The following is a 21,746-nucleotide window of genomic DNA, read 5'->3' as shown; positions in this document are numbered from 1 at the left end:
AGTTCTGACTCTCTGGCTTTCTATGATTTAAACCTCTCCTGTCAGTCCAGTTTTAGATTCCGATGCTTCACTTCAATCTTACTGTATACTTTGGACCTTCTTAATGACGATGAAACACAGAAATTGCATCCGAATTTAATACAACAGGCACAATGCCGACATATGTGCACGAGGACTGACACTCTAAATATCTATGGTTTGAACCTCTCCTGTGTGTCCTGTTTTAGATTCCGATGCTTCACTTGAGGTTTACTGTATCCCTTGGACCTTCTTACTGACGATGAAACACAGAAATTGCATCCGAATTAAATATAAAAGGCACAATGCCGACTTAAGTACAAGAGGACTGACACTTTAACTTTCTATGATTTGAAGCTCCTGTGTGAGTCCAGTTTTAGATTCCGATGCTTCACTTCAGGTTTACTTTATACCTTTGAACATCTTATTGACGATGAAACACAGAAATTGCACCGGAATTAAATTCAAAAGGCACAATGCCGACTTAAGAACAAGAGTTCTGACTATCTGGCTTTCTATGATTTGAACCTCTCCTGTGAGTCCAGTTATAGATTCCAATGCTTCACTTCAATCTTACTGTATACTTTGGACCTTCTTATTGACGATGAAACACAGAAATTGCATCCGAATTTAATACAAAAGGCACAATGCCGACTTAAGTACAAGGGGACTGACACTCTCACTTTCTATGATTTGAACTTCTCCTGTGAGTCCAGTTTTAGACTCCGATGTTTCACTTCAGGTTTACTGTATCCCTTGGACCTTCTTATTGACAATGAAACACAGAAATTGCATCCGAATTTAATACAAAAGGCACAATGCCGACAAAAGTACAAGAGGACTGACACTCTCACTTTCCATGATTTGACCCTCTCCTGTGAGTACAGTTTTAGATTTCGATGCTTCGCTTCAGGTTTATTGTATCCCTTGTACCTTCTTATTGACGATGAAACACAGAAATTGCATCCGAATTTAATACAGAAGGCACAATGCCGACATAAGTACAAGAGGACTGACACTTTCACTTTCTATGATTTGAACCTCTCCTAATAATCCAGTATTAGATTTCGATGCTTGACTTTAGGTTTACAGTATCCCTTGGACCTTCTTATTGACGATGCAACACAGACATTGCATCCGAATTTAATACAAAAGGCACAATGCCGACTTAAGTACAAGAGGACTAACACTCTCAATTTCTATGATTTGAACCACTCCTGTGAGTCCAGTTTTTGATTCCGATGCTTCACTTCAGGTTTACCGTATCCCTTGGACCTTCTTATTGACGATGAAACACAAAAATTGCATCCGAATTTAATACAAAAGGCACAATGCCGACTTAACTAAAAGAGGACTGACACTTTCATTATCTATGATTTGAACCTCTCCTGTGGGTCCAGTTTTAGATTCCGATGCTTCACTTCAGGTTTACTGTATCCCTTGGACCTTTTTATTGACGATGAAACACAGAAATTGCATCCGAATTTAATACAAAAGGCACAATGCCGACTTAAGTACAAGAGGACTGACACTCTAACCTTCTATGATTTGAACCTCTCCTGTGAGTCCAGTTTAGATTCCGATGATTCACTTCAGGTTTACTGTATCCCTTGGATCTTCTAATTGACGATGAAACACAGAAATTGCATCCGAATTTAATACAAAAGGCACAATGCCGACTTAAGTACAAGAGGACTGACACTCTAACCTTCTATGATTTGAACCTCTCCTGTGAGTCCAGTTTTTGATTCCGATGCTTCACTTCAGGTTTACTGCATCCCTTGGACCTTCTTATTGACGATGAAACACAGAAATTGCATCCAAATTTAATACAAAATTCACAATGCCGACTTAAGTACAAGAGGACGGGCACTCTAATTTTCTATGATTTGAACCTCTCCAGTGAGTCCAGTTTTAGATTCCGATGCCCCACTTCGGGTTTACTGCATCCCTTGGACCTTCTTATTGACGATGAAACACAGAAATTGCATCCGAATTTAATACAAAAGGCACAATGCCGACAAAAGTACAAGAGGACTGACACTCTCACTTTCCATGATTTGACCCTCTCCTGTGAGTACAGTTTTAGATTCCGATGCTTCACTTCAGGTTTACTGTATCCCTTGTACCTTCTTATTGACGATGAAACACAGAAATTGCATCCGAATTTAATACAGAAGGCACAATGCCGACATAAGTACAAGAGGACTGACACTCTCACTTTCTATGATTTGAACCTCTCCTAATAATCCAGTATTAGATTTCGATGCTTGACTTTAGGTTTACAGTATCCCTTGGACCTTCTTATTGACGATGCAACACAGACATTGCATCCGAATTTAATACAAAAGGCACAATGCCGACTTAAGTACAAGAGGACTAACACTCTCAATTTCTATGATTTGAACCACTCCTGTGAGTCCAGTTTTAGATTCTGATGCTTCAATTCAGGTTTACTGTATGCCTTGGACCCTCTTATTGACGATGAAACACAGAAATTGCATCCGAATTTAATACAGCAGGCACAATGCCGACATAAGTACAAGAGGACTGACACTCTCACTTTCTATGATTTGAACCTCTCCTAATAATCCAGTATTAGATTTCGATGCTTGACTTTAGGTTTACAGTATCCCTTGGACCTTCTTATTGACGATGCAACACAGACATTGCATCCGAATTTAATACAAAAGGCACAATGCCGACTTGAGTACAAGAGGACTGACACTCTCACTTTCTATATTTTGAACCTCTCCTGTGAGTCCAGTTTTAGTTTCCGAAGCTTCACTTCAGGTTTACTGTATACCTTGGAACATCTTATTGACGATGAAGCACAGAAATTGCAACGGAATTAAATTCAAAAGGTACAATGCCGACTTAAGAACAAGAGTTCTGACTCTCTGTCTTTCTATGATTTGAACCTCTCCTGTGAGTCCTGTTTTAGATTCCGATGCTTCACTACAGGTTTACTGTATCCCTTGTACCATCTTATTGACGATGAAACACAGAAATTGCATCCGAATTTAATACAAAAGGCACAATGCCGACTTAAGTACAAGAGGACTGACACTCTCACTTTCTATGATTTAAACCTCTCGTGTGAGTTAAGTTCTAGATTCCGATGCTTCACTTCAGGTTTACTGTATCCCTTGGACCTTCTTATTGACGATGAAACACAGAAATTGCATCCGAATTTAATACAAAAGGCACAATGCCGACTTAAGTACAAGAAGACTGAAAATCTCACTTTCTATGATTTGAACCTCTCCTGTGAGTCCAGTTTTAGATTCTGATGATTCACTTCAGGTTTACTGTAAACCTTGGAACATCTTATTGACGATGAAACACAGAAATTGCATCGGAATTAAATTCAAATGGCACAATGCCGACTTAAGTCAAGAGTTCTGACTCTCTGGCTTTCTATGATTTAAACCTCTCCTGTCAGTCCAGTTTTAGATTCCGATGCTTCACTTCAATCTTACTGTATACTTTGGACCTTCTTAATGACGATGAAACACAGAAATTGCATCCGAATTTAATACAACAGGCACAATGCCGACATATGTGCAAGAGGACTGACACTCTAAATATCTATGGTTTGAACCTCTCCTGTGTGTCCTGTTTTAGATTCCGATGCTTCACTTGAGGTTTACTGTATCCCTTGGACCTTCTTACTGACGATGAAACACAGAAATTGCATCCGAATTAAATATAAAAGGCACAATGCCGACTTAAGTACAAGAGGACTGACACTTTAACTTTCTATGATTTGAAGCTCCTGTGTGAGTCCAGTTTTAGATTCCGATGCTTCACTTCAGGTTTACTTTATACCTTTGAACATCTTATTGACGATGAAACACAGAAATTGCACCGGAATTAAATTCAAAAGGCACAATGCCGACTTAAGAACAAGAGTTCTGACTATCTGGCTTTCTATGATTTGAACCTCTCCTGTGAGTCCAGTTATAGATTCCAATGCTTCACTTCAATCTTACTGTATACTTTGGACCTTCTTATTGACGATGAAACACAGAAATTGCATCCGAATTTAATACAAAAGGCACAATGCCGACTTAAGTACAAGGGGACTGACACTCTCACTTTCTATGATTTGAACTTCTCCTGTGAGTCCAGTTTTAGACTCCGATGTTTCACTTCAGGTTTACTGTATCCCTTGGACCTTCTTATTGACAATGAAACACAGAAATTGCATCCGAATTTAATACAAAAGGCACAATGCCGACAAAAGTACAAGAGGACTGACACTCTCACTTTCCATGATTTGACCCTCTCCTGTGAGTACAGTTTTAGATTCCGATGCTTCACTTCAGGTTTACTGTATCCCTTGTACCTTCTTATTGACGATGAAACACAGAAATTGCATCCGAATTTAATACAGAAGGCACAATGCCGACATAAGTACAAGAGGACTGACACTCTCACTTTCTATGATTTGAACCTCTCCTAATAATCCAGTATTAGATTTCGATGCTTGACTTTAGGTTTACAGTATCCCTTGGACCTTCTTATTGACGATGCAACACAGACATAGCATCCGAATTTAATACAAAAGGCACAATGCCGACTTAAGTACAAGAGGACTAACACTCTCAATTTCTATGATTTGAACCACTCCTGTGAGTCCAGTTTTTGATTCCGATGCTTCACTTCAGGTTTACCGTATCCCTTGGACCTTCTTATTGACGATGAAACACAAAAATTGCATCCGAATTTAATACAAAAGGCACAATGCCGACTTAACTAAAAGAGGACTGACACTTTCATTATCTATGATTTGAACCTCTCCTGTGGGTCCAGTTTTAGATTCCGATGCTTCACTTCAGGTTTACTGTATCCCTTGGACCTTTTTATTGACGATGAAACACAGAAATTGCATCCGTATTTAATACAAAAGGCACAATGCCGACTTAAGTACAAGTGGACTGACACTCTCACATTCTATGATTTGAACCTCTCCTGTGAGTCCAGTTTAGATTCCGATGATTCACTTCAGGTTTACTGTATCCCTTGGATCTTCTAATTGGCGATGAAACACAGAAATTGCATCCGAATTTAATACAAAAGGCACAATGCCGACTTAAGTACAAGAGGACTGACACTCTAACCTTCTATGATTTGAACCTCTCCTGTGAGTCCAGTTTTTGATTCCGATGCTTCACTTCAGGTTTACTGCATCCCTTGGACCTTCTTATTGACGATGAAACACAGAAATTGCATCCGAATTTAATACAAAATTCACAATGCCGACTTAAGTACAAGAGGACGGGCACTCTAATTTTCTATGATTTGAACCTCTCCAGTGAGTCCAGTTTTAGATTCCGATGCCCCACTTCGGGTTTACTGCATCCCTTGGACCTTCTTATTGACGATGAAACACAGAAATTGCATCCGAATTTAATACAAAAGGCACAATGCCGACAAAAGTACAAGAGGACTGACACTCTCAATTTCCATGATTTGACCCTCTCCTGTGAGTACAGTTTTAGATTCCGATGCTTCACTTCAGGTTTACTGTATCCCTTGTACCTTCTTATTGACGATGAAACACAGAAATTGCATCCGAATTTAATACAGAAGGCACAATGCCGACATAAGTACAAGAGGACTGACACTCTCACTTTCTATGATTTGAACCTCTCCTAATAATCCAGTATTAGATTTCGATGCTTGACTTTAGGTTTACAGTATCCCTTGGACCTTCTTATTGACGATGCAACACAGACATTGCATCCGAATTTAATACAAAAGGCACAATGCCGACTTAAGTACAAGAGGACTAACACTCTCAATTTCTATGATTTGAACCACTCCTGTGAGTCCAGTTTTAGATTCTGATGCTTCAATTCAGGTTTACTGTATGCCTTGGACCCTCTTATTGACGATGAAACACAGAAATTGCATCCGAATTTAATACAGAAGGCACAATGCCGACATAAGTACAAGAGGACTGACACTCTCACTTTCTATGATTTGAACCTCTCCTAATAATCCAGTATTAGATTTCGATGCTTGACTTTAGGTTTACAGTATCCCTTGGACCTTCTTATTGACGATGCAACACAGACATTGCATCCGAATTTAATACAAAAGGCACAATGCCGACTTGAGTACAAGAGGACTGACACTCTCACTTTCTATATTTTGAACCTCTCCTGTGAGTCCAGTTTTAGTTTCCGAAGCTTCACTTCAGGTTTACTGTATACCTTGGAACATCTTATTGACGATGAAGCACAGAAATTGCAACGGAATTAAATTCAAAAGGTACAATGCCGACTTAAGAACAAGAGTTCTGACTCTCTGTCTTTCTATGATTTGAACCTCTCCTGTGAGTCCTGTTTTAGATTCCGATGCTTCACTACAGGTTTACTGTATCCCTTGTACCATCTTATTGACGATGAAACACAGAAATTGCATCCGAATTTAATACAAAAGGCACAATGCCGACTTAAGTACAAGAGGACTGACACTCTCACTTTCTATGATTTAAACCTCTCGTGTGAGTTAAGTTCTAGATTCCGATGCTTCACTTCAGGTTTACTGTATCCCTTGGACCTTCTTATTGACGATGAAACACAGAAAGTGCATCCGAATTTAATACAAAAGGCACAATGCCGACTTAAGTACAAGAAGACTGAAAATCTCACTTTCTATGATTTGAACCTCTCCTGTGAGTCCAGTTTTAGATTCTGATGATTCACTTCAGGTTTACTGTAAACCTTGGAACATCTTATTGACGATGAAACACAGAAATTGCATCGGAATTAAATTCAAATGGCACAATGCCGACTTAAGTCAAGAGTTCTGACTCTCTGGCTTTCAATGATTTAAACCTCTCCTGTCAGTCCAGTTTTAGATTCCGATGCTTCACTTCAATCTTACTGTATACTTTGGACCTTCTTATTGACGATGAAACACAGAAATTGCATCCGAATTTAATACAAAAGGCACAATGCCGACATATGTGCAAGAGGACTGACACTCTAAATATCTATGGTTTGAACCTCTCCTGTGTGTCCTGTTTTAGATTCCGATGCTTCACTTGAGGTTTACTGTATCCCTTGGACCTTCTTACTGACGATGAAACACAGAAATTGCATCCGAATTAAATATAAAAGGCACAATGCCGACTTAAGTACAAGAGGACTGACACTTTAACTTTCTATGATTTGAAGCTCCCGTGTGAGTCCAGTTTTAGATTCCGATGCTTCACTTCAGGTTTACTTTATACCTTTGAACATCTTATTGACGATGAAACACAGAAATTGCACCGTAATTAAATTCAAAAGGCACAATGCCGACTTAAGAACAAGAGTTCTAACTATCTGGCTTTCTATGATTTGAACCTCTCCTGTGAGTCCAGTTTTAGATTCCAATGCTTCACTTCAATCTTACTGTATACTTTGGACCTTCTTATTGACGATGAAACACAGAAATTGCATCCGAATTTAATACAAAAGGCACAATGCCGACTTAAGTACAAGGGGACTGACACTCTCACTTTCTATGATTTGAACCTCTCCTGAGAGTCCAGTTTTAGACTCCGATGTTTCACTTCAGGTTTACTGTATCCCTTGGACCTTCTTATTGACGATGAAACACAGAAATTGCATCCGAATTTAATACAAAAGGCACAATGCCGACATAAGTACAAGAGGACTGACACTCTCACTTTCACTGATTTGACCCTCTCCTGTGAGTACAGTTTTAGATTCCGATGCTTCACTTCGGGTTTACTGTATCCCTTGTACCTTCTTATTGACGATGAAACACAGAAATTGCATCCGAATTTAATACAGAAGGCACAATGCCGACTTAAGTACAAGAGGACTGACACTCTCACATTCTATGATTTGAACCTCTCCTGTGAGTCCAGTTTAGATTCCGATGATTCACTTCAGGTTTACTGTATCCCTTGGACCTTTTTATTGACGATGAAACACAGAAATTGCATCCGTATTTAATACAAAAGGCACAATGCCGACTTAACTAAAAGAGGACTGACACTCTCATTATCTATGATTTGAACCTCTCCTGTGGGTCCAGTTTTAGATTCCGATGCTTCACTTCAGGTTTACTGTATCCCTTGGACCTTTTTATTGACGATGAAACACAGAAATTGCATCCGTATTTAATACAAAAGGCACAATGCCGACTTAAGTACAAGTGGACTGACACTCTCACATTCTATGATTTGAACCTCTCCTGTGAGTCCAGTTTAGATTCCGATGATTCACTTCAAGTTTACTGTATCCCTTGGATCTTCTAATTGACGATGAAACACAGAAATTGCATCCGAATTTAATACAAAAGGCACACTGCCGACTTAAGTACAAGAGGACTAACATTCTAACTTTCTATGATTTGAACCTCTCCTGTGAGTCCAGTTGTAGATTACGATGCTTCTGTTCAGGTTTACTGTATAACTTTAACCTTCTTATTGACGATGAAACACAGAAATTGCATCGGAATTAAATTCATCAGGCACAATGCCGACTTAAGTACATGAGGACCGACACTCTGACTTTCTATGATTTGAACCTCTTCTGTGAGTCCAGTTGTAGATTCTGATGCTTCATTCAGGTTTACTGTATGCCTTGGACCCTCTTATTGACGATGAATCACAGAAATTGCATCCGAAATTAATACAAATGGCACAATGCCGACTTAAGTACAAGAGGACTGACACTCTCACTTTCTATGCTTTGAACCTCTCCTGTTAGTCCAGTTTTAGATTCCGATGCTTCACTTCAGGTTTACTGTATCCCTTGGACCTTCTTATTGACGATGAAACACAGAAATTGCATCTGAATTTAATACAAAAGGCACAATGCCGACTTAAGTACTAGAGGACTGACACTCTCACTTTCTATGATTTGAACCTCTCTTGTGAGTCCTGTTTTAGATTCCGATGCTTCACTTCAGGTTTACTGTATCCCTTGGACCTTTTTACTGACGATGAAACACTGAAATTGCATCCGAATTAAATACAAAAGGCACAATGCCGACTTAAGTACAAGAGGACTGACACTTTAACTTTCTATGATTTGAAGCTCCCGTGTGAGTCCAGTTTTAGTTTCCGATGCTTCACTTCAGGTTTACTGTATACCTTGGAACATCTTATTGACGATGAAACACAGAAATTGCAACGGAATTAAATTCAAAAGGCACAATGCCGACTTAAGAACAAGAGTTCTGACTCTCTGACTTTCAATGATTTGAACCTCTCCTGTGAGTCCTGTTTTAGATTCCGATGCTTCACTACAGGTTTACTGTATCCCTTGTACCATCTTATTGACGATGAAACACAGAAATTGCATCCGAATTTAATACAAAAGGCACAATGCCGACTTAAGTGCAAGAGGACTGACACTCTCACTTTCTATGTTTTGAACCTCTCGTGTGAGTTAAGTTCTAGATTCCGATGCTTCACTTCAGGTTTACTGTATCCCTTGGACCTTCTTATTGACGATGAAACACAGAAATTGCATCCGAATTTAATACAAAAGGCACAATGCCGACTTAAGTACAAGAGGACCGTCACTCTCACCTTCTATGATTTGAACCTATCCTGTAAGTCCAGTTTTAGATTCCGATGCTTCACTTCAGGTTTACTGTATCCCTTGGACCTTCTTATTGACGAAGAAACACAGAAATTGCATCCGAATATAATACAAAAGGCACAATGCCGACATATGTGCAAGAGGACTGACACTCTAAATATCTATGATTTGAACCTCTCCAGTGTGTCCAGTTTTAGATTCCGATGCTTCACTTCAGGTTTACTGTATACCTTGGACCTTCTTATTGACGATGAAACACAGAAATTGCATCCGAATTACATACTAAAGGCACAATGTCGACTTAAGTACAAGAGGACTGGCACTCTCACTTTCTATGATTTGAACCACTCCTGTGAGTCCAGTTTTAGATTCCGATGCTTCACTTCAGGTTTGCTGTATGCCTTGGACCCTCTTATTGACGATGAATCACAGAAATTGCATCCGAATTTAATACAAATGGCACAATGCCGACTTAAGTACAAGAGGACTGACACTCTCACTTTCTATGCTTTGAACCTCTCCTGTTAGTCCAGTTTTAGATTCCGATGCTTCACTCCAGGTTTACTGTATCCCTTGGACCTTCTTATTGACGATGAAACACAGAAATTGCATCTGAATTTAATACAAAAGGCACAATGCCGACTTAACTAAAAGAGGACTGACACTCTCATTATCTATGATTTGAACCTCTCCTGTGGGTCCAGTTTTAGATTCCGATGCTTCACTTCAGGTTTACTGTATCCCTTGGACCTTTTTATTGACGATGAAACACAGAAATTGCATCCCTATTTAATACAAAAGGCACAATGCCGACTTAAGTACAAGTGGACTGACACTCTCACATTCTATGATTTGAACCTCTCCTGTGAGTCCAGTTTAGATTCCGATGATTCACTTCAAGTTTACTGTATCCCTTGGATCTTCTAATTGACGATGAAACACAGAAATTGCATCCGAATTTAATACAAAAGGCACACTGCCGACTTAAGTACAAGAGGACTAACATTCTAACTTTCTATGATTTGAACCTCTCCTGTGAGTCCAGTTTAGATTACGATGCTTCTGTTCAGGTTTACTGTATAACTATAACCTTCTTATTGACGATGAAACACAGAAATTGCATCGGAATTAAATTCATCAGGCACAATGCCGACTTAAGTACATGAGGACCGACACTCTGACTTTCTATGATTTGAACCTCTTCTGTGAGTCCAGTTGTAGATTCTGATGCTTCATTCAGGTTTACTGTATGCCTTGGACCCTCTTATTGACGATGAATCACAGAAATTGCATCCGAATTTAATACAAATGGCACAATGCCGACTTAAGTACAAGAGGACTGACACTCTCACTTTCTATGCTTTGAACCTCTCCTGTTAGTCCAGTTTTAGATTCCGATGCTTCACTTCAGGTTTACTGTATCCCTTGGACCTTCTTATTGACGATGAAACACAGAAATTGCATCCGAATTTAATACAGAAGGCACAATGCCGACTTAAGTACAAGAGGACTGACACTCTCACATTCTATGATTTGAACCTCTCCTGTGAGTCCAGTTTAGATTCCGATGATTCACTTCAGGTTTACTGTATCCCTTGGACCTTTTTATTGACGATGAAAGACAGAAATTGCATCCGTATTTAATACAAAAGGCACAATGCCGACTTAACTAAAAGAGGACTGACACTCTCATTATCTATGATTTGAACCTCTCCTGTGGGTCCAGTTTTAGATTCCGATGCTTCACTTCAGGTTTACTGTATCCCTTGGACCTTTTTATTGACGATGAAACACAGAAATTGCATCCGTATTTAATACAAAAGGCACAATGCCGACTTAAGTACAAGTGGACTGACACTCTCACATTCTATGATTTGAACCTCTCCTGTGAGTCCAGTTTAGATTCCGATGATTCACTTCAAGTTTACTGTATCCCTTGGATCTTCTAATTGACGATGAAACACAGAAATTGCATCCGAATTTAATACAAAAGGCACACTGCCGACTTAAGTACAAGGAGACTAACATTCTAACTTTCTATGATTTGAACCTCTCCTGTGAGTCCAGTTGTAGATTACGATGCTTCTGTTCAGGTTTACTGTATAACTTTAACCTTCTTATTGACGATGAAACACAGAAATTGCATCGGAATTAAATTCATCAGGCACAATGCCGACTTAAGTACATGAGGACCGACACTCTGACTTTCTATGATTTGAACCTCTTCTGTGAGTCCAGTTGTAGATTCTGATGCTTCATTCAGGTTTACTGTATGCCTTGGACCCTCTTATTGACGATGAATCACAGAAATTGCATCCGAAATTAATACAAATGGCACAATGCCGACTTAAGTACAAGAGGACTGACACTCTCACTTTCTATGCTTTGAACCTCTCCTGTTAGTCCAGTTTTAGATTCCGATGCTTCACTTCAGGTTTACTGTATCCCTTGGACCTTCTTATTGACGATGAAACACAGAAATTGCATCTGAATTTAATACAAAAGGCACAATGCCGACTTAAGTACTAGAGGACTGACACTCTCACTTTCTATGATTTGAACCTCTCTTGTGAGTCCTGTTTTAGATTCCGATGCTTCACTTCAGTTTTACTGTATCCCTTGGACCTTTTTACTGACGATGAAACACTGAAATTGCATCCGAATTAAATACAAAAGGCACAATGCCGACTTAAGTACAAGAGGACTGACACTTTAACTTTCTATGATTTGAAGCTCCCGTGTGAGTCCAGTTTTAGTTTCCGATGCTTCACTTCAGGTTTACTGTATACCTTGGAACATCTTATTGACGATGAAACACAGAAATTGCAACGGAATTAAATTCAAAAGGCACAATGCCGACTTAAGAACAAGAGTTCTGACTCTCTGACTTTCAATGATTTGAACCTCTCCTGTGAGTCCTGTTTTAGATTCCGATGCTTCACTACAGGTTTACTGTATCCCTTGTACCATCTTATTGACGATGAAACACAGAAATTGCATCCGAATTTAATACAAAAGGCACAATGCCGACTTAAGTGCAAGAGGACTGACACTCTCACTTTCTATGTTTTGAACCTCTCGTGTGAGTTAAGTTCTAGATTCCGATGCTTCACTTCAGGTTTACTGTATCCCTTGGACCTTCTTATTGACGATGAAACACAGAAATTGCATCCGAATTTAATACAAAAGGCACAATGCCGACTTAAGTACAAGAGGACCGTCACTCTCACCTTCTATGATTTGAACCTATCCTGTAAGTCCAGTTTTAGATTCCGATGCTTCACTTCAGGTTTACTGTATCCCTTGGACCTTCTTATTGACGAAGAAACACAGAAATTGCATCCGAATATAATACAAAAGGCACAATGCCGACATATGTGCAAGAGGACTGACACTCTAAATATCTATGATTTGAACCTCTCCAGTGTGTCCAGTTTTAGATTCCGATGCTTCACTTCAGGTTTACTGTATACCTTGGACCTTCTTATTGACGATGAAACACAGAAATTGCATCCGAATTACATACTAAAGGCACAATGTCGACTTAAGTACAAGAGGACTGGCACTCTCACTTTCTATGATTTGAACCACTCCTGTGAGTCCAGTTTTAGATTCCGATGCTTCACTTCAGGTTTGCTGTATGCCTTGGACCCTCTTATTGACGATGAATCACAGAAATTGCATCCGAATTTAATACAAATGGCACAATGCCGACTTAAATACAAGAGGACTGACACTCTCACTTTCTATGCTTTGAACCTCTCCTGTTAGTCCAGTTTTAGATTCCGATGCTTCACTTCAGGTTTACTGTATCCCTTGGACCTTCTTATTGACGATGAAACACAGAAATTGCATCTGAATTTAATACAAAAGGCACAATGCCGACTTAACTAAAAGAGGACTGACACTCTCATTATCTATGATTTGAACCTCTCCTGTGGGTCCAGTTTTAGATTCCGATGCTTCACTTCAGGTTTACTGTATCCCTTGGACCTTTTTATTGACGATGAAACACAGAAATTGCATCCGTATTTAATACAAAAGGCACAATGCCGACTTAAGTACAAGTGGACTGACACTCTCACATTCTATGATTTGAACCTCTCCTGTGAGTCCAGTTTAGATTCCGATGATTCACTTCAAGTTTACTGTATCCCTTGGATCTTCTAATTGACGATGAAACACAGAAATTGCATCCGAATTTAATACAAAAGGCACACTGCCGACTTAAGTACAAGAGGACTAAGATTCTAACTTTCTATGATTTGAACCTCTCCTGTGAGTCCAGTTGTAGATTACGATGCTTCTGTTCAGGTTTACTGTATAACTATAACCTTCTTATTGACGATGAAACACAGAAATTGCATCGGAATTAAATTCATCAGGCACAATGCCGACTTAAGTACATGAGGACCGACACTCTGACTTTCTATGATTTGAACCTCTTCTGTGAGTCCAGTTGTAGATTCTGATGCTTCATTCAGGTTTACTGTATGCCTTGGACCCTCTTATTGACGATGAATCACAGAAATTGCATCCGAATTTAATACAAATGGCACAATGCCGACTTAAGTACAAGAGGACTAACACTCTCACTTTCTATGCTTTGAACCTCTCCTGTTAGTCCAGTTTTAGATTCCGATGCTTCACTTCAGGTTTACTGTATCCCTTGGACCTTCTTATTGACGATGAAACACAGAAATTGCATCTGAATTTAATACAAAAGGCACAATGCCGACTTAAGTACTAGAGGACTGACACTCTCACTTTCTATGATTTGAACCTCTCTTGTGAGTCCTGTTTTAGATTCCGATGATTCACTTCAGGTTTACTGTATCCCTTGGACCTTCTTACTGACGATGAAACACTGAAATTGCATCCGAATTAAATACAAAAGGCACAATGCCGACTTAAGTACAAGAGGAGTGACACTTTAACTTTCTATGATTTGAAGCTCCCGTGTGAGTCCAGTTTTAGTTTCCGATGCTTCACTTCAGGTTTACTGTATACCTTGGAACATCTTATTGACGATGAAACACAGAAATTGCAACGGAATTAAATTCAAAAGGCACAATGCCGACTTAAGAACAAGAGTTCTGACTCTCTGACTTTCAATGATTTGAACCTCTCCTGTGAGTCCTGTTTTAGATTCCGATGCTTCACTACAGGTTTACTGTATCCCTTGTACCATCTTATTGACGATGAAACACAGAAATTGCATCCGAATTTAATACAAAAGGCACAATGCCGACTTAAGTGCAAGAGGACTGACACTCTCACTTTCTATGTTTTGAACCTCTCGTGTGAGTTAAGTTCTAGATTCCGATGCTTCACTTCAGGTTTACTGTATCCCTTGGACCTTCTTATTGACGATGAAACACAGAAATTGCATCCGAATTTAATACAAAAGGCACAATGCCGACTTAAGTACAAGAGGACCGTCACTCTCACCTTCTATGATTTGAACCTATCCTGTAAGTCCAGTTTTAGATTCCGATGCTTCACTTCAGGTTTACTGTATCCCTTGGACCTTCTTATTGACGAAGAAACACAGAAATTGCATCCGAATATAATACAAAAGGCACAATGCCGACATATGTGCAAGAGGACTGACACTCTAAATATCTATGATTTGAACCTCTCCAGTGTGTCCAGTTTTACATTCCGATGCTTCACTTCAGGTTTACTGTATACCTTGGACCTTCTTATTGACGATGAAACACAGAAATTGCATCCGAATTACATACTAAAGGCACAATGTCGACTTAAGTACAAGAGGACTGGCACTCTCACTTTCTATGATTTGAACCACTCCTGTGAGTCCAGTTTTAGATTCCGATGCTTCACTTCAGGTTTGCTGTATCCCTCGGACCTTCTTATTGACGATGAAACACAGAAATTGCATCCGAATTTAATACAAAAGGCACAATGCCGACTTAAGTACAAGAGGACTGACACTCTAACCATCTATGATTTGAACCTCTCCTGTGAGTCCAGTTTTAGATTCCGATGCTTCTCTTCAGGTTTACTGAATACCTTGGAATTTCTTATTGACGATGAAACACAGAAATTGCATCGGAATTAAATTCATCAGCCACAATGCCGACTTAAGTACAAGAGGACTGACACTCTGACTTTCTATGATTTGAACCTCTTCTGTGAGTCCAGTTTTAGATTCTGATGCTTCAATTCAGGTTTACTGTATGCCTTGGACCCTCTTAGTGACGATGAAACACAGAAATTGCATGCGAATTTAATACAAATGGCACAATGCCGACTTCAGTACAAGAGGACTGACACTCTCACTTTCTATATTTTGAACCTCTCCTGTGAGTCCAGTTTTAGTTTCCGATGCTTCACTTCAGGTTTACTGTATACCTTGGAACATCTTATTGACGATGAAACACAGAAATTGCAACGGAATTAAATTCAAAAGGTACAATGCCGACTTAAGAACAAGAGTTCTGACTCTCTGACTTTCTATGATTTGAACCTCTCCTGTGAGTCCTGTTTTAGATTCCGATGCTTCACTACAGGTTTACTGTATCCCTTGTACCATCTTATTGACGATGAAACACAGAAATTGCATCCGAATTTAATACAAAAGGCACAATGCCGACTTAAGTACAAGAGGACTGACACTCTCACTTTCTATGATTTAAACCTCTCGTGTGAGTTAAGTTCTAGATTCCGATGCTTCACTTCAGGTTTTCTGTATCCCTTGGACCTTCTTATTGACGATGAAACACAGAAATTGCATCCGAATTTAATTCAAAAGGCACAATGCCGACTTAAGTACAAGAAGACTGAAAATCTCACTTTCTATGATTTGAACCTCTCCTGTGAGTCCAGTTTTAGATTCTGATGATTCACTTCAGGTTTACTGTAAACCTTGGAACATCTTATTGACGATGAAACACAGAAATTGCATCGGAATTAAATTCAAATGGCACAATGCCGACTTAAGTCAAGAGTTCTGGCTCTCTGGCTTTCTATGATTTAAACCTCTCCTGTCAGTAAAGTTTTAGATTCCGATGCTTCACTTCAATCTTACTGTATACTTTGGACCTACTTAATGACGATGAAACACAGAAATTGCATCCGAATTTAATACAACAGGCACAATGCCGACATATGTGCAAGAGGACTGACACTCTAAATATCTATGGTTTGAACCTCTCCTGTGTGTCCTGTTTTAGATTCCGATGCTTCACTTGAGGTTTACTGTATCCCTTGGACCTTCTTACTGACGATGAAACACAGAAATTGCATCCGAATTAAATATAAAAGGCACAATGCCGACTTAAGTACAAGAGGACTGACACTTTAACTTTCTATGATTTGAAGCTCCTGTGTGAGTCCAGTTTTAGATTCCGATGCTTCACTTCAGGTTTACTTTATACCTTTGAACATCTTATTGACGATGAAACACAGAAATTGCACCGGAATTAAATTCAAAAGGCACAATGCCGACTTAAGAACAAGAGTTCTGACTATCTGGCTTTCTATGATTTGAACCTCTCCTGTGAGTCCAGTTTTAGATTCCAATGCTTCACTTCAATCTTACTGTATCCTTTGGACCTTCTTATTGACGATGAAACACAGAAATTGCATCCGAATTTAATACAAAAGGCACAATGCCGACTTAAGTACAAGGGGACTGACACTCTCACTTTCTATGATTTGAACTTCTCCTGTGAGTCCAGTTTTAGACTCCGATGTTTCACTTCAGGTTTACTGTATCCCTTGGACCTTCTTATTGACAATGAAACACAGAAATGGCATCCGAATTTAATACAAAAGGCACAATGCCGACAAAAGTACAAGAGGACTGACACTCTCACTTTCCATGATTTGACCCTCTCCTGTGAGTACAGTTTTAGATTCCGATGCTTCACTTCAGGTTTACTGTATCCCTTGTAACTTCTTATTGACGATGAAACACAGAAATTGCATCCGAATTTAATACAGAAGGCACAATGCCGACATAAGTACAAGAGGACTGACACTCTCACTTTCTATGATTTGAACCTCTCCTAATAATCCAGTATTAGATTTCGATGCTTGACTTTAGGTTTACAGTATCCCTTGGACCTTCTTATTGACGATGCAACACAGACATTGCATCCGAATTTAATACAAAAGGCACAATGCCGACTTAAGTACAAGAGGACTAACACTCTCAATTTCTATGATTTGAACCACTCCTGTGAGTCCAGTTTTTGATTCCGATGCTTCACTTCAGGTTTACCGTATCCCTTGGACCTTCTTATTGACGATGAAACACAAAAATTGCATCCGAATTTAATACAAAAGGCACAATGCCGACTTAACTAAAAGAGGACTGACACTTTCATTATCTATGATTTGAACCTCTCCTGTGGGTCCAGTTTTAGATTCCGATGCTTCACTTCAGGTTTACTGTATCCCTTGGACCTTTTTATTGACGATGAAACACAGAAATTGCATCCGTATTTAATACAAAAGGCACAATGCCGACTTAAGTACAAGTGGACTGACACTCTCACATTCTATGATTTGAACCTCTCCTGTGAGTCCAGTTTAGATTCCGATGATTCACTTCAGGTTTACTGTATCCCTTGGATCTTCTAATTGACGATGAAACACAGAAATTGCATCCGAATTTAATAGAAAAGGCACAATGCCGACTTAAGTACAAGAGGACTGACACTCTAACCATCTATGATTTGAACCTCTCCTGTGAGTCCAGTTTTAGATTCCGATGCTTCTCTTCAGGTTTACTGAATACCTTGGAATTTCTTATTGACGATGAAACACAGAAATTGCATCGGAATTAAATTCATCAGCCACAATGCCGACTTAAGTACAAGAGGACTGACACTCTGACTTTCTATGATTTGAACCTCTTCTGTGAGTCCAGTTTTAGATTCTGATGCTTCAATTCAGGTTTACTGTATGCCTTGGACCCTCTTAGTGACGATGAAACACAGAAATTGCATGCGAATTTAATACAAATGGCACAATGCCGACTTCAGTACAAGAGGACTGACACTCCCACTTTCTATATTTTGAACCTCTCCTGTGAGTCCAGTTTTAGTTTCCGATGCTTCACTTCAGGTTTACTGTATACCTTGGAACATCTTATTGACGATGAAACACAGAAATTGCAACGGAATTAAATTCAAAAGGTACAATGCCGACTTAAGAACAAGAGTTCTGACTCTCTGACTTTCTATGATTTGAACCTCTCCTGTGAGTCCTGTTTTAGATTCCGAAGCTTCACTACAGGTTTACTGTATCCCTTGTACCATCTTATTGACGATGAAACACAGAAATTGCATCCGAATTTAATACAAAAGGCACAATGCCGACTTAAGTACAAGAGGACTGACACTCTCACTTTCTATGATTTAAACCTCTCGTGTGAGTTAAGTTCTAGATTCCGATGCTTCACTTCAGGTTTTCTGTATCCCTTGGACCTTCTTATTGACGATGAAACACAGAAATTGCATCCGAATTTAATACAAAAGGCACAATGCCGACTTAAGTACAAGAAGACTGAAAATCTCACTTTCTATGATTTGAACCTCTCCTGTGAGTCCAGTTTTAGATTCTGATGATTCACTTCAGGTTTACTGTAAACCTTGGAACATCTTATTGACGATGAAACACAGAAATTGCATCGGAATTAAATTCAAATGGCACAATGCCGACTTAAGTCAAGAGTTCTGACTCTCTGGCTTTCTATGATTTAAACCTCTCCTGTCAGTCCAGTTTTAGATTCCGATGCTTCACTTCAATCTTACTGTATACTTTGGACCTTCTTAATGACGATGAAACACAGAAATTGCATCCGAATTTAATACAACAGGCACAATGCCGACATATGTGCAAGAGGACTGACACTCTAAATATCTATGGTTTGAACCTCTCCTGTGTGTCCTGTTTTAGATTCCGATGCTTCACTTGAGGTTTACTGTATCCCTTGGACCTTCTTACTGACGATGAAACACAGAAATTGCATCCGAATTAAATATAAAAGGCACAATGCCGACTTAAGTACAAGAGGACTGACACTTTAACTTTCTATGATTTGAAGCTCCTGTGTGAGTCCAGTTTTAGATTCCAATGCTTCACTTCAATCTTACTGTATACTTTGGACCTTCTTATTGACGATGAAACACAGAAATTGCATCCGAATTTAATACAAAAGGCACAATGCCGACTTAAGTACAAGGGGACTGACACTCTCACTTTCTATGATTTGAACTTCTCCTGTTAGTCCAGTTTTAGACTCCGATGTTTCACTTCAGGTTTACTGTATCCCTTGGACCTTCTTATTGACAATGAAACACAGAAATGGCATCCGAATTTAATACAAAAGGCACAATGCCGACAAAAGTACAAGAGGACTGACTCTCTCACTTTCCATGATTTGACCCTCTCCTGTGAGTACAGTTTTAGATTCCGATGCTTCACTTCAGGTTTACTGTATCCCTTGTACCTTCTTATTGACGATGAAACACAGAAATTGCATCCGAATTTAATACAGAAGGCACAATGCCGACATAAGTACAAGAGGACTGACACTCTCACTTTCTATGATTTGAACCTCTCCTAATAATCCAGTATTAGATTTCGATGCTTGACTTTAGGTTTACAGTATCCCTTGGACCTTCTTATTGACGATGCAACACAGACATTGCATCCGAATTTAATACAAAAGGCACAATGCCGACTTAAGTACAAGAGGACTAACACTCTCAATTTCTATGATTTGAACCACTCCTGTGAGTCCAGTTTTTGATTCCGATGCTTCACTTCAGGTTTACCGTATCCCTTGGACCTTCTTATTGACGATGAAACACAAAAATTGCATCCGAATTTAATACAAAAGGCACAATGCCGACTTAACTAAAAGAGGACTGACACTTTCATTATCTATGATTTGAACCTCTCCTGTGGGTCCAGTTTTAGATTCCGATGCTTCACTTCAGGTTTACTGTATCCCTTGGACCTTTTTATTGACGATGAAACACAGAAATTGCATCCGTATTTAATACAAAAGGCACAATGCCGACTTAAGTACAAGTGGACTGACACTCTCACATTCTATGATTTGAACCTCTCCTGTGAGTCCAGTTTAGATTCCGATGATTCACTTCAGGTTTACTGTATCCCTTGGATCTTCTAATTGACGATGAAACACAGAAATTGCATCCGAATTTAATACAAAAGGCACAATGCCGACTTAAGTACAAGAGGACTGACACTCTAACCTTCTATGATTTGAACCTCTCCTGTGAGTCCAGTTTTTGATTCCGATGCTTCACTTCAGGTTTACTGCATCCCTTGGACCTTGTTATTGACGATGAAACACAGAAATTGCATCCGAATTTAATACAAAATTCACAATGCCGACTTAAGTACAAGAGGACGGGCACTCTAATTTTCTATGATTTGAACCTCTCCAGTGAGTCCAGTTTTAGATTCCGATGCCCCACTTCGGGTTTACTGCATCCCTTGGACCTTCTTATTGACGATGAAACACAGAAATTGCATCCGAATTTAATACAAAAGGCACAATGCCGACAAAAGTACAAGAGGACTGACACTCTCAATTTCCATGATTTGACCCTCTCCTGTGAGTACAGTTTTAGATTCCGATGCTTCACTTCAGGTTTACTGTATCCCTTGTACCTTCTTATTGACGATGAAACACAGAAATTGCATCCGAATTTAATACAGAAGGCACAATGCCGACATAAGTACAAGAGGACTGACACTCTCACTTTCTATGATTTGAACCTCTCCTAATAATCCAGTATTAGATTTCGATGCTTGACTTTAGGTTTACAGTATCCCTTGGACCTTCTTATTGACGATGCAACACAGACATTGCATCCGAATTTAATACAAAAGGCACAATGCCGACTTAAGTACAAGAGGACTAACACTCTCAATTTCTATGATTTGAACCACTCCTGTGAGTCCAGTTTTAGATTCTGATGCTTCAATTCAGGTTTACTGTATGCCTTGGACCCTCTTATTGACGATGAAACACAGAAATTGCATGCGAATTTAATACAAATGGCACAATGCCGACTTGAGTACAAGAGGACTGACACTCTCACTTTCTATATTTTGAACCTCTCCTGTGAGTCC

This window comes from Schistocerca americana, unplaced genomic scaffold (assembly GCF_021461395.2).
Source record: "Schistocerca americana isolate TAMUIC-IGC-003095 unplaced genomic scaffold, iqSchAmer2.1 HiC_scaffold_44, whole genome shotgun sequence".
NCBI lineage: Eukaryota > Metazoa > Arthropoda > Insecta > Orthoptera > Acrididae > Schistocerca > Schistocerca americana.
The sequence above is the reverse complement of the archived record's forward strand: the minus strand, read 5'-3'. Positions refer to the sequence as shown.